The sequence below is a fragment of the Phyllostomus discolor genome, chromosome 5 (genome assembly GCF_004126475.2).
Source record: "Phyllostomus discolor isolate MPI-MPIP mPhyDis1 chromosome 5, mPhyDis1.pri.v3, whole genome shotgun sequence".
NCBI classification, from domain to species: Eukaryota; Metazoa; Chordata; class Mammalia; order Chiroptera; family Phyllostomidae; genus Phyllostomus; species Phyllostomus discolor.
Window position 1 is genome coordinate 142,281,619 of NC_040907.2, and position 15,050 is coordinate 142,296,668.

Genomic DNA, 15,050 nt, shown 5'->3' on the forward strand with positions numbered 1-15,050 from the left:
GAGATATCATCTCACACCTGTCAGAATGGCTATCATCAACAAATCAACAAACAACAAGTGCTGGCGAGGATGTGGAGAAAAGGGAATCCTCATGCACTGTTTTGTAGGAATGCGGATTGGTGCAGCCACTGTAGAAAGCAGTATGGAGTTGCCTCAAAAAATTAAAATGGATCTGCCTTATGACTGAGATTCCTTTCTGGGAGTTTATCCAAAGAAACCCAAAACACTAATTTGAAAGACTATAAGCACCCCTATGTTCATAATAGTATTACTTACAATTGCCAAGATATAGAAGCAGCTCAAGTGTCCACCAGAAGATGTGTGGACAAAACAGCTATGGTACATTTATACAGTGGGAGACTACTTGGCTGTAAAAAAGAAGAAAATTTTATCCTTTGCAACAGCATGGATGGACCTGGAGAACATTCTGCTAAGTGAAATAGGTCAGTCAGAGAAAGTCAGATACCATAGGACTTCACTCATATGTGGAATCTAATGAACAAACAACTAACAAGTAAAATAGAGACAGACTCATAGATAGAGAGCAGGCTGACAGCTCTGAGAGGGGAGAGGCTAGGAGGTAGAGGGATGGAACAAAAAAGATAAAGGACTAATGAACACGGACAACTGTGTGGTGATGGTGGGGACGAGGGGGTGGGTGGAGCTGGGAGAAGGTATGAGGGGGTAAATGATAATGGAAATAAAATAGAATTTTTAAAAAGATAAATAAATAAATAAATAAATAAATAAATAAAATGCTATTTTTCCCTCCAACGCAGCATGGGAGACTAGGAAGAACTGCAGCTGGAGCCGAGAGCTCCTGGCCGGATCCCAGCTCTGCCAGTGGGTGGCCAGGTATGCAGCCCTAGGCAAGTTGCTTCATCTCTCTCTGAAGACCCCTAAGAGTTCTTCTACTTGGAAAGCCAAATTATGGTCAAAAAGGGCCAGCTCTAAGGTATAGGTCAGGAAATATAGTCAATATTATCATAATAACTATATATGGTTCCAGGTGGGTGCTAGACTTACCAGACTGATCACTTCATTTGGTATATAAATGTCTAATCACTATGTTGTACACCTGAAACTAATATGATATTGTATGTCAAATGTAACTAAAAGATATCGAGTTAGAGAAAATACTCTACAAAAAGATTTTTAAAATAAATTTTAAAAAGGGTAGGCACAAGATAAACCTATAACTTAACATTACCCTTAGCAACAGACATTGAGTTGGTCCTATATCTTAGACAATACAAAGCTGATAAATCTCTCTTGACTCTCATACTCCTCATGAAGGTAATCTTATTGTTTTGGACAGTGTAAGGTAAGTTCTGGAATCATCTGAGCTCCTTCCCTCTCTCTTGACAATTCACTATCAACAGGTATGACGGCGGCTTCCTAGTGTGTTTCACCTCTGGGCCATTTTTTCTGTTCCTGGTTCAGGCACTCATCCCCTCACACCAGGGTCCCAACAGTGCGTGCCTGCTAACTGTTGTCCTAGCTGCCGGGTCCCTCACTCTGTGCTCCTGGCACAGCGTCACCATCACATGAGACATGTCAAAGTCCAGCATGCCATCATGTCATGAACCTTTCCTCTCTCTATCAGTTATACAAGCTAGTTTCACTGTAGAGATCAAAACGAAAGCATTTGCTTTACAGGCAGCTTTCCTCAAACATTCCTGTAAGTAAATGTGTATTTTTAAGCACATCAATAATCTGCTTACAAAACTATTACAATTGATTATATTGTACTAGCCAAACTGATTGCACAAAAAACAGCAGCTCTCTTATATGAGAAGACTATATATATAAAACCTATGTGTATATGAACAACTCAATAAATTTCATAACACTACCTTCTGAAAAATGCAATTGTATGTGTGTATGCAGCCATAGATACACTGGGATAGATGAAAGAGAAAGAAATCTAGCACCTATAGGAAAGAGAGAAAACCTCATTGGTGTCTATTTTCTGGAATCCAGTCAAGGCTTAACACTCACAGACTGGGTGCTCCATTAAGGAAGAAGGATGGCTTTGTAAATATGTTCACTAACCAATCATAACTCAAAGCACTTAAAAGATGTTTACAATAATTCTTATCCCTTGAATGTAAGGGTGCAATTAACAACATTTTAGAACATCCTCACAATAGAAAAAGGATAACAGTTTTTAGGATCTCTTTGTTGCCTGAAGTTAAAATGCAAAGTAAAATACAAAGACTGTCATTTTACAATTTTAAAGAAGTGACAGTTAGTTCACAGGCTCAATGATGCTTAGTGATTCAAAAGTTGAACTTCACCTTTCCAAAACCCACCTTTTACTTAAAAAACCTTCTGCAAAATAAGCCACCCAGTCCACTTGTTGTTTCCCTAAAGCAGCGGGCACATTACCCTCCCCCCCACCTGAGCCCACACAGTGCTCTCTGTGGGATGACCTTCCCTCACTCCCCTTACTGGTTGTCACCTTCCAGAACCCTCAGACCCTTACTTTTCCTGAAACCCTTCTCACTGGCTCACGCCCTGGGGGACTCTCTGCTTCTCCAAATGCCTACAGGCCTTTTCTTTGTACCTCCACCTCAAAACTGACTTATAGAGCCTTAGGACCTTACTTCTTTTTGAGATTGCTGAACTTTCTTTCTCACCAGATGACAAAAATCCATCTGAGGCCTTGTATCTCCCCAGGATCTAGTAGATTCTGAATAAATAGTCATTGTTGATATAATAGTATTTAAGTTATATAACAATCACAAAAGAGGAAGTAAAACTTTCCTTTTGACTGTGACACATGAAGAATAAACAAATATTATAGCAGTTCAAACCAGCCGGCAAGCAGAATGCAAATGGCAGATGCGTTTCTTTGCTCTTGATGACATGTTCCGACAATACAGAATGCTACTACCAAAAATGCAAATCTGATACTTCCTAAAGGGAAGTAAAGTTTACAAGCATGTTGTCACATAAAATCTCAGCTCCCTAAACACTAACCTAGTGAAGAAAAGAGAAGCATTAAGTCATTCTATCTTCCTTTTCATGTAAGGAACACAAATGTACATATTTGATAGTCTTGACAAAGATGTTTCTATTCCTCCTTAAACAGAAACATCTCTTTCAATTGTACATGGTATAGCCACGGACACCCACTTGATTACTTACAAGTGCTCCCAACCATAAATGGTAGCAAAGGGCACTTCTTTAAGGCCACTCATAACTACTAGAAACATCTTAAGTATCCATTGTTTACATGGTTTAAAATCAAAAGTTATATGATATTTGCCTTAGAGCAAGCCTCTGTCAAAAGACTTAAACATACACATAGTCACTAGCATCCTGTGATTAGTGCTAATACATGCTTTATGTATACTTTATGAGATGGGAGTAAATGCTACCACTGTTCTCAAAAAGCTCTGCCATAAATCAACTATCCTACTGTGCAATTATATATATTATAATTGCCCATGACAAAGACACTGACTTCTTAAATATTCCCAGTATAAATACCAAATGAATTAGTCAGCATTATTCTTTAGCTTGCAGGTTAACAGATATGGCACTTGAAGCAACACCAGTGAAAGCCAGGTGGGACCATTGGACTCTAAATAACCCAGCAACAGGGAAGCCCCCGCTGGGTTCTAGGGTTGGCTGAAAGTGAACTCCATCAGGACAAGACGGCATCTTTGCTTCTACAGTTGGGCTTCGTTCTTCCTTCCTGAACTCTGCCTTCTTACATTTAACTCCTTGCCATGCCACAAAGAGGGACTATTTGACAGTTATAATCTTCAAAATTCTCAACGAAAAAAAAATCACACTCTTCTGGCTTGGGGTCAGGCACCCACCCCAGTGGCCACGATCCCACGTTGGGCCGCTGTGCACTAGAACTAATAGCTGGACTGGCAGGAAAAACAGTACGTTCTCCAGAGGGCGAGTCGGTGTCCCAGAAGTGGGAAGGAGGGCTTGTTCGCCTGCCCATAAATACCGCCACTAATCAGGAAACCCATCTGATATCTACCATGAAAGCTTATCTAAGCAGTCTTAAACCTGGCAATAAATTGCATTCTAAAAGTTCACTTTTTAGAGTCTTAAGTGAATGATCTCTTGTGTGGCACTTAAAATGCACTTCGTGAGAGAAATGAGGAGACGGGTTTCTCTGGCCACTCTTTAAAGGCCTACTAAACTCATGACTTATCTGAAGTATAACGTTAATAATATTTCTAATGTTATACTCAAACCCCATTCATAACATTGTTCCAATAGGAAAATGTATTTGAAATCCCACCCACCTAGAACAGAAAAAAAGATGCTCAATGTGATCCATTTACTCTGTATCTAGTGGTGACAGTGGCTTGCATGGTGCACACATTAGTTTACATTTAATTTGTACACAACACAGCAAGACAGGTGTTAAAAACTGCACTCTACCCATTAGGAAACTGGGAGTCAACAAGGTTTTGGTGCCTGAAAGCAACTGTCAAGATCAGTCAAAGCCAGATTCAAAGCCATGTATGTTTGACCCCAAGGCTGTAACTATTATGCCCACTATGGCAGCCAGGTAGGAGCGGAGTTACACTTGAGGGGGCAGAGAGCTCGTGTTTCAGCCTCTGCGAATGTCGAGACTGCTGTGCAGAGAAGAACTGGTGGGCAGTCACAGTCTCCAGTCAGGTACTCACTTTCTGTATCTTCTTGAGAAGGGACTTCTCTGTGGCAGAACAAAAGAATGTATTTCTCAGCAAGCCCTAAACTCTACTGATGCTTCTCGTAGCATACATGAAGATCATTTGAAAAATCAAGGGTCTATAAATAGCATCTTCAGTAAAAGTTTCTTTTGCCCTATTGAATAAAGAAGGCACTACCTATGAAAATACCTTTCTAAGGTGTTACAAAGAAAATCACTAACGTGAAAATAACTGACTCGCGTGACTCCGTTCTGCTAGCATAAATGTAGTCGATGCATTTAACCTCATTCACTACGTTTTACAGTTAAAAACATTTTTGCTTATGCGGTATTTAATACACATGAGAAAATATATTCAACATATCTGTCAGGAAAAATAACTTTAAATTCAACAGTTATGAACTCACCACCCAACCTGAAAAGCAACCTGAAAAGTCACGGTAGCTCTGAGTGCTCTTCCTGACTGAGGCTGCAACCATTTCTTCCTGTGTGTGCTGGACAAAAAAGTCTGAAAGTCCTTGGTTCAAGATGGGACTTTATAATAAATGAATCCTGTGCCTTTTGAAACGAAAGTGAATATGTAGTCAGAAGTAACAAGATAGAAAACAGCTGAATTCATAAAGGAAGGGAGCAGTTTCGTTATTGTCTTAACCTAGAAACTGCTCATCAGACCTCGAGGAGCTCTGGTTTCACTCGTGGTCCGAAGCCAGCACCAGCCACTAGGAATATCAAGTTGGGTTAAATCTCCTTAACACCTGTCAGATTATGAGGCACATGACCTGGCATATGACAGCTGAACTCCAACTTGTTCCAAATTGAGGTAAGGCATTACTAAGCCAAGATAAACTGGTTTTCCCACACATAGCCTAAACACGTCAGACACCATTAAAAAAAAAAAGGAAAGGAAAGGAGAACTCTAACAATAAACGCCAATTCATGTATCATGAAGAAAAGAACCAATAACATCAGGGGGGAAAATCAAATAAAACAGTCAGTAATTTACTAAGAGTTTAATTTTGTTATAATAGTGTGTTAAGCAATTTATATTATGGGGGAACAGTTAAGATATGTCATCTGTAAAGTCGAAGAATTTATAATATATGCCAAAAGACAGGCCACATAGCCTTAACTACCGAGTGAACCAGTATAAGTTGTTTCACTAAAAATACAAACTGAGAATAAGGAAATCTAACACATGTTACAAATTAAATGGTATAGTAAATACATGCTGCCCTGGCTGGCGTAGCTCCACAGGGCATAGTCCTGCAAAGCAAAAGGTCAAGGTTTGATTCCCGGTCGGGGCACATGCCTGGGTTGAAGGTTTGGTCCTGGATCTTGTGTTTACAAGAGGCAACTGACCAGTTTTTTCTCTCACATTGATGTTTCTTTCCCTCTCTTTCTCCTTCCCTTCCCCCCTCTCCAAAAATAAATACCTAAAATCTTTACAAATACATGCTCAGGAGGAAAAGGAAAAGGGAAGGAAAGCTTAACTAACGTAAAGCAATAACACAAAGAACGTCTTAAGGATGGCACAGGACAAAGTGAGGACACCTGCACGAGCACAGCTCACGGATTATCAAAGTGGCCCTTTTCTGGGGCACTGAGCGCCTGCCTTGTCCTGTAGTTAGTTACTGGGACACACAGCATCCTACTTTAAGACTCCTGAAGGCCAGGTCTGGGACTTGGATTATTTTAAACCTCCAGATGTCCAGACCTTAACATTGCACATGTTCTACAAAGGTTTGGAAATTTGAAAAAAAATGAAGGGTCAACACTGTCAAACTTAAATACCTTATGAAAATGCCTTATTTGAAGTGATAATCTCTGATGAAGGTTTGCCTCTTCCATGCAAAAAATATATATTACAACAATTGTAATATATCAGTTCAGGCTAAATTATGCTGCAGTAACAAACAGCATCAATATTTTGGAGGCCAATGACCTTGGGGAAAGGTTTGTTTCTGGCTCCTGTTTGTTTCCTGGTAGGTGAGCTGTGGCTGGCCCCCATGTCCTCTTCACTCTGCCACCAAGGCAGAAGCAGCTACCCTCACTGAGACACGCTGGTCTCATGGCAAAGAGAACAGAGAGATGGCACAACCAGGCCTTGTCTATCAAAGCTTCTCAGAAATGGCATGTGTCATTGTTGTTCACATTTCACGGGCCACACTGAGTCCTCGGGCCACGGCGTGGGGACCAACCCTGGACAGGGTGGGAAAGCATAATCCTCACACAGGGGTGGAAGATGGGCAGGAAGGAAGAGCAAATGTTTGACAAGAATATAATCACCACAAAGGCAACAGGAAATAGCTAAAGAAATATGTTCTTCCCTTCATTAATGATAAAAGAGGTGTCCAATTATAAAAGGCAGTCCCCCCCCACCCCACCTCCTGGCTTCTACAGTACTTTACGCTGTCTTTGTAACCTTTCAGAGATTGTGCTAGTGTGTCCTCACGCCATCCCAGCAGGACCTGCCCAGGGCCCAGCAGCGCACAAACTACAGAACTCCTGGGGTGGTGCTCTCTCCCCAGAGCCAGCCTTCCAGGCCTCCGTTTCACTGCGAAACAGAGATAATCCTAGACTCTTGCTGAGAAGGTTTTTGAGAGATGAAGTAAAACAAGGTACACACAAACACACGAAAGCACCCAGTAAATATGAGACCACATTATTATTTTAATATGTGTTCCCTAATCTTCACATTTTAATCATAAAGTGTAGAAAATACATTTACTAATGACGTATCCTTCACTTTTCAAGACCATAAGCTCCTCTCCTCTTACAGTTTTCTCTATGGAAATAGGCACTTTTCCTGGCTTCTATCACCTGTTCACTCCCTGATGGGTTGATTTTTAAGACTCAAAATGTTTTGGAAAGCAGAATTATTAATAATTTTTATTTCTCCCCCAAAATAAGGGAAATTAAGAAAAAATGAAGGTATTCAGAATCTTTATTTGAAGGACGATACAGATTACAATATGGCTCCCAACTGAGAATGAATAAAGGGCTGAGCATCGAAGACCCTCTGTCTTCTGCCTCCTGCCCTAACTGACGCTACTCCCCGTGTCCCTCTGCGGTCCACTAGATACAAGTCCAGCCTTCCCCCGGAATGGGGTATTCCCTTCCCACTTCTGCCCCTTTGCTCAAGCTGTTTCTTCTGCCCACAGTGTTCCTTCCCTAAAGCACCATCGCAATTCTATTCAAATATCCTGCACAAATAATTCGGTAAGTGCACCACACTCAGTCCATGAACAAAGATGTTCATGATAGTGAAAAGTTGAGAACAACTAAAATGCCCACTACCAGGGAACTAGTTAAATACATTATAAACTACGTATTCATATAACGCTATATAACAATAACAAAGAATGATGTGGATGTATATCTATTGATGTGGCATGGTCTTGACATACCATCAATTAAATCAGGCTTCAAAATAATATTCATAATGCTCCATTTTAGGGAGGAAAAAACTGTGTGTCTAATCTAGGCATAGAGAGAGTATGTCAGAATAAAGAAAACCCTAAGATTAATAATGGTACCTCTGGGTAGTGATAATATTGATGAGTTTTCTACTCTTAATAATTTTCACATTTTTAAAGTTCTTCCCAATCAGCATTGTTTGTTTTTATAATTTTTAAAAAGTTATTTTAGATAAAAGGCATTAATCATTAAATACCCAGTTCCAATGCCACCTGCCCCTGAAACCCTCCTGATCTAGCCCACTCTGGCCACACAGGTAGTTTCTCTCTCCAGAATGTTCCTTGAGTATTTAATACAGGGTGGGGTAAAAGTAAGTTTACAGTTGTTTATATAGAAAATAATACAATAATTATAGTACAAGAATAAACTGTGTTTCACATGCTCACAAGTGTAAACCTAATTTTGCTCCACCTGGTATAGCTCCTATAACCTCAACCACATTTGTTTTGAAATTATAACTTTCTATGTTCAGGCTTGATTGTCAACTCCCAAGATGGAGTAAGCCTGCCTTATTTATACTGGAATTCATCTTCATAGCCCACGACTCCCAAGTCTCCAGCAAACTACTGAGTGTGTTGATTTAAACCCAATGTGAAGCTGTACAATTTACATATCTGAAGACTAGACCCAGAGGCTCCCTGGCTACAATTTCATCTATACTGGAGGTGTTCACTAGATAGCATAAGGTCACTCTCATGAGAGAAACTACAAATCAAAACATTTTACCTGGGTGAAATGTCTCTGTTAATTATTACTTCCATGTTTGTTTTCAAAGTGACCAAAGATACCCTTATTCAACTTGACTAAGACAGAGGTCAATATTTCCTAATCCAGAGGCAAGTCTTTCAGATTTCTACCCACAAGTTCCTGCTTGAAATGAATAAGAATAACTTTTGCAATAATCCAAGTCCATCCCCGACTCAGTAGAAACTATAAATGCCTATGGTATTAAGAAGAAATAAGGAAAATATTTTTTTTAAGATTACATAAGGGAACTGACGTAAACGAATGTTTTGAAATATCCAAGACATTTTTTAAAGGTTCAATAAAAAAATGTGCTTTGAAAACTAGGTGGGTGAGATTTAAAATAAAAACAACCACCACAATCTTAGCTGTTACTTAGCAATTTCAGGCTTCAATTGTTCCCTTCTAAAGGGCAAGTTAGAAAAATTAAGAAACTGCTTCTTAGAAGAAACACTGAAATATCTCATCCAGGTTCCTGTCTTCTCTCCATTTTATTCCACAAGATTTTATACAAGCCCCTAAGAACTTTAAACTGCCCAGATTTTGTTCTGTTTTGTCTCTCTCTCTCTCTGGAGACAATTCACTTTCATTAAAACTTAATTTCTGAATTAAAAAGCAAAGCTTCATGCCATATTAAGAAATTCCTTATAGAAAATTCACCTAGTAGTCAGAAGAATTCTGGAGAGCTAACAAAATTTTACTTACTGATTATTTAAAAAAATTCTTGTCATCTTGGCTTCCTATAAGTTACTGGCTTTTCCCATTGTTCCAGTACATTTCTGTCACCTGTTATGAGGAGAAGGAATATGGTTAGTTATATGTCACATAAAAACCATTTCTTGGTTTCTACATTAGTCTTTTTCCTTCCTTTATACTCAAAACACAGAGAAAAAACATATTTGTCTCTTCTTTTCCCTATAATCAAAAAGGAAGAAGAGAATAACATAAAAGATCACCTCAAGAAAAAAAAATTAAAGAGCAGTATTTCTACTGTTGGCTTTTGGGATGGAGATCACCAGTAATACCCACCCTTTTGTTTTTCGGAGGAGATCTTTGGTCTGTTTCCTAGGAGAGAAACAGTATTAAGTAACTCACTTTCTCTTTCCTCCCCAACTCCTTCCTTCCTTCTTCTCAAACCTGAGTGACTAATTTGCCTAGGAGGACTAGAAAAAGCACTGGCTTAGTGCTTGGCCACTGCACTGGGCTAGGCCAAAGGGGCCACCTGGAGCCCATTCATTTCCACACAGCAAACAGGACGATAGGTTGCCTGCTCCTGAGAGGCCAGCCAGCTCTGTTGGCCCCAGCTTCTCTCCAGCTGTCGCTGGGTGACTAGGTCAGGGTTGCTAGGATCCAATGCATGTTTTAGAGAAGGAAGTAACTGACACTTCTGTGTTCTCTAATTCTGCTTTATCAGTAATTACACTACTATATTGACTCCCATTTGAATGCTTCCTCTATTTCTCAAATTGTTGAAAACTTACAGGATAGGAAAGATGAGTAATTGGGCAAACCAAACCACCAAAAGACAATGCGTAGATATACAACCTCAGTTCAAAGTCCTACCACTTTAGACACAGACAGTAGTGTGGTGATGATGGCTGGAGGGAAAGGGGGGTGAAGGTGGGGTGGAGGTGGGCAAAAGGGGGGAAATGGGCACAATTGCAATAGTGTAAACGATAAAAAATAAAGTTAAAAAAGAAGTCCTACCACTTACTAGCCATGTGACCTTGGGAAAATCATTTTATCTTTTCCCAGTCTCAATTTCTTCATTTCTGAAAAAGTATCAAATGCCTCCTAGTGCACTGTGTGGTTGTAAGTATCAAATACAATGAAAAATATAATCTGCCAAAGTCAAGCGTGCTGTGATCTGACAGGGACATTATTTCAGCAGCAGGAATACCCAATACTCAATGATCAGACTTGCCACTTTGTCCATATGTCCAACCCAAACACTAGAGATTTGTATAATTCATGAAATAATGGAATATGCCCAGGAAAGTGCCTCCCTTTTTCCAAGATAATGTCAGTCAGAGTATTTTACTTTTTGTCTTTTAATTTCATAATATTATAGGTTCTACAACCCAGGGATAGGAAGTTCTGCTTTATTTCCCCTCACAGAAGGGGACCAAATGAAAACACTCAACTTCTACCTGTCAGAATGCAACTATCACTCATTTTACATGAAGAACATTTGGCTCCAAGTAGACAATGCATAAAATAAGGATCTACCAACTGTATTCGTCTGAAGCCTCAGTGTTAACTCATTTGGAGAGATTGATAATAATTATAAAATGACTTCATACACTGATGTGCCATGAGAGACAGTGTCGCTTCAGTTACAGAACAGACAGAAACCTCAGGTTATCCAAACCCCTCAGTGGTTGAGTATGTTTATGTGGGTGACACACAGAAGGGAGAGAATGAAGCAAACACCACATAAATCCAGAGGGTTTCCTAGTAACAAAGAAAGAACTTGCCAACATCAGTAAGAACAGCAGGGAAGGACTAGGGCGTCAAGGAACATGCTCACGGGCCAGCTATAGCTTTAGATGCCTGGTCACTTGGCATCGTTTAGATGCCTTTTAAAATGATGGGAAATGCGGAAGACTTTGTTACAGGTTTAAAATAAATAAACTTGAACTCTACCTCTGCTATGTAACTGCAGCGTGGTCTTTGCTAGGCAATTTAATCCTTCTGAGCCTCAGTTTCCAAGTCTATGAAATACCTTGGAGAGTAGTTATTTAGATTAGAGATGATGCATTATAGTGCCCATTGTAGACTATGTCCCCCAAATTTAATTTCAGCTACTATGTTTACAGTCCAAGTATGACAGTCTATTAAATTCCCGGTAACCATTGCAATTATGGTACACAGTCCATCAAATTCACAGCCTTCCCCCATGTGAACATCTTGAGAGATGTTCAAATCATACTTTTGACAACAATATAAACTTTTTCTATTTTGCTCTGGAGTGTTAAATAAAAATTCCCATTTTAGTTGGTAGCCTTTACTACTGTGCAAACAGAAAGCTCTAGCAATGTATCTGCTAGCATTCTTCATATCAGTACTGAGGTTTTTAATGATAAATTCTTAAAAGAAGTCATGAATTATTTCCATCAGTGCTAATTCTTCTGGTGTGAACTGTAACGCCAAGTACTCAGTGGACATCTGTGGGAAATAAAAGTCACACAAAGAATGGCAGGCACCCCACTACCCAGGCTAGCTTCACATTACATACAGTCTTATCACTAGTATGATTTGTGAGCTGTTTTCAAGGAAAAAAGAACACACAGGTGAGGCAATACCAACATTTATGCAGAATTTTCTATCTAAAAAAAGTCTTCCTTGACCCCTTCTAATGCATCCTCCTTAGGACTCACCCCAGTGCCACTGCCTGCTCAGAGTCAGTTGAGCACTCTTCCCTTCAAAACCAGTGTACAGTTACTGCCCACAAGACAATCTGTCTCATCACAGTTTAGTCACCCCTGATTTCTGAACAAAAACCACTTTATTTTCTAGAGTAGAAAATATTTTAATAGATTCAAGGAATCCAATTCATCCTCAAAGAGGTAATTTGCCACCACTATGGTTACTTAAAAGAATTCCAAGTGACTTCAACAACCGACTTCAATGAACTAACCATTTGGCAGGAGTCACTGTGTTAAAGTACCGGCGGTGGGGAAAGGGGTATAAGGTGGTTGAGATGAAGTTCATTTAAAAGAACACAGCATGAAGGCAATATTACCAGAATGTAAGCAATTAAGTTAGCTGATGCACTTAGAGAGAATGTTGTGAATATACAATGTAAGTCCTAGATGGGTTTATCAAAAGCTCAGTATTTCTTAATCATACTTCATATATAATGTTGAGATTCCACAACAGTCACACAAATACATGGCCAAAAAGAACACACTCCTTTTGGAATGGATGGTCTCTCCTCCACAGTAGGGCCCAGCCTATGCCCCCAAGGTGGAGGGAGTCTGGCGGGCACCAAAAGCAAGGGCACCCAGAGCTAAGAGGCTAGGGGATGGCATTTGCACTGAGGCTGCAAAAGTGGATAAAAGCTTCTACACCCATACGACATAATTGTTTTAGATTCTTAGGCTCTTTCCTCCTAAGGAGTTAGCTCACTAAGAGGTCCAGGCTGCCTCTATGGGAGACGGTGCCCTGTGGTCATTAAGAGCATGTGTTTTGCAATCACACAAAACCTCACTCCCCAGTCTGCTCTGAAGTCCTTGAGCATGTTGTTTAATTTCTCTAAGCCTCAGTTTCTTCCTCTATAAAACGGAAGTAATAGCAGTGCTACAACTTAATATTGCTACATGGGTTAAAAGACAGGATGCCTGCAAACAATTTAAGAAGGGTCATGGCAAACAGTAAGTGCTCTTTAAATGTTGTTGCTACTGTAAGAATTCTGTCCTCATCCTTAGGAGGCAAAGCAAGTACCAGGTGACAATCACATTCACAAAAGAAGAGCTATCCTCCTAGGCTTAAATATGTTCCAGCTCACTTCACCAAGACACCAGCAAATGGATTGGGGTCAAGTTTCATTTAGGAAGAAAGCGCAAATTGCTCCTATATCTTGGGAGAAATGAGAGTGGCAGCAGCTTTTGGCCAGTGGAAAAATAAAAAATGTTACTACCAGCCATATAGACACAAAACTGAATCTCTTGCTCAAGATGCCCCAGCTAATAAAGAGCAGAGCTGCGATTCAAACCCAGGCAGCCTGACTCTAGTCCTCATTCTTAACCACTAAATGACACCGCCTCCTCAGCAAGGAGAAAGAGCAGTAATTGAAGACTGATGGAGACCAGGGAAGGCCATAGCAAGGCAAGGCATACCCAAGAATAATTGAAGAGAAGAGGGAAATTATACAAAGGGGAAGTTAATGGGGTCACAGAGTAAAAGAACCAAAACCGCTACTGACTCTAAAATCAGTCATAGCGAGAGATCCTAAAAGGATGTGCCGTGAAAGTGAACTAGATTCGGAATTCAGCACTTGCTTAAAGACAACAGTGACCAGAAGACACAAAAGCTGAAAAGATGCCACTTAGGTCCTTTATACAACATAAGCCACATCATGACTTAGAAACACCTTCTAGAGAAAGTGTTACACACTCAAAGTTCTAGCTGTCAAGGGAGGGCCCGATAGCATGAGAGTTGCTTACCAAGAGTTTCTGCCACCTTTTTCTTGCATTTCTACAGCCAAAGAGAGAAGGAAAAGCCACCTGGGTTTGTTGAATTCTCTACAGGTGAGAAGGAGGAAAGAAGACAGAAGGGATGGAAAACATGCTCCTAGTTAAGTAGGAGGATGCACAGAGGGGAGGGTAAAAATAAAGGGAAGCCATGTTCCTGGCCAGCCTCAAGTGCGGCTGACTGTAGAATGCCTACCAGGATCCTGGTCCCTCGTTATCCGTGACTGTGTAATCCCCTCCCCTGGAGGGGTGGGGGGGAGGACCTGATATTGGCTTGTAACCAACAGAACAAGGTAGAAATGATGGAATCCACGTGGTTACATCACATAATATTGTACTGTCCATGCTACTATAAAATCCTGTCCCCTGCTAGCTTTGAAGAAGCCAGGTGCCACGTGGCGAGCTGCCTATTGTATGAGTCATGGGAGGGCCGCCTCCAGGAGACAGTCAATAAGAAACTGAGGCACTCAGCCTGAGAGCCCATAAGAAGTTGCCAACAATCACATGAGCTCAGGAGCAAATCCTTTCCAAGTGGAGCCTCAGAGAAGAGAGCAAGCAGCCTAGTTAACATTTGACTTCAGCCTTACCAAGTACCTAGCTAAATCACGACTAAACTCTTGAGCCACAGAAACTGAAATAGATCATACGCTGATTAAGCTACAAAGTTTGTAGTGATGTTGTTTTGTAACTACAGATGACTAATGCAGAAGGGAAGTGAGGGAGGAGTCCCTGATGCAGGCACATGTCCTTCTGAGAGAGGAGGGGAGAAGAGAGGAAGGCCAGAGACTGGGAGAGTGATCCAGGAATACAATGTCTCCAATTTCTAGGCTTATCCTTTGATCTTTCCTTCGCTTTGAAAAATGCAGTGTTTCAGGTTGTAAAAATGCATTTAAAAGTACTCTTATTTAGCAATATTGATTTCATGCTACAGATATACTTTAATGCAGATAACTTAAGTTTCATGC

General features: G+C 40.4%; 1 protein-coding gene across 1 annotated transcript in view; it reads right to left on the minus strand.

The window, feature by feature from the left end:
* SGMS1 (sphingomyelin synthase 1) overlaps nucleotides 1–15,050 on the minus strand; it is a 286,000-nt gene that overhangs the window by 99,304 nt on the left and 171,646 nt on the right. The window contains exon 5 of the mRNA XM_028511456.2: nucleotides 9,596–9,676. The gene's annotated coding sequence lies outside the window, so the exon portion shown is untranslated. The remainder of the gene's footprint in view (nucleotides 1–9,595; nucleotides 9,677–15,050) is intronic.